General features: G+C 42.5%; 1 pseudogene; it reads left to right on the forward strand.

The window, feature by feature from the left end:
• The first annotated feature begins 67 nt into the window (after positions 1-67).
• Positions 68-271, forward strand: LOC104471014 (annotated as a pseudogene).
• Positions 272-292: the final 21 nt, after the last annotated feature.

Consider the following 292-nt stretch of genomic DNA (forward strand, 5'->3'; position numbering starts at 1 on the left):
GTGCCAACCTGTGGAGAGAGGTTCCTTGACTAAAACACTTAGGTTTTATCCGCTACCTTTTGTTTAGTTTACCATCGATGGGCAGGATATTAAGACCTTAAATATAAGATATCTACGGGAGATTATTGGTGTGGTGAATCAGGAGCCTGTGCTCTTTGCTACTACCATCGCAGAAAATATTCGTTATGGCCGTGAGGATGTCACCATGGAAGAGATTGAAAAAGCTACCAAGGAAGCAAATGCTTATGACTTCATCATGAAGCTACCCAATGTAAGCAAAGCAGCTGTCCTG

This window comes from Pterocles gutturalis, unplaced genomic scaffold, assembly GCF_000699245.1.
Source record: "Pterocles gutturalis isolate BGI_N339 unplaced genomic scaffold, ASM69924v1 C11357497, whole genome shotgun sequence".
In the NCBI taxonomy this organism is placed as follows: Eukaryota; Metazoa; Chordata; class Aves; order Pterocliformes; family Pteroclidae; genus Pterocles; species Pterocles gutturalis.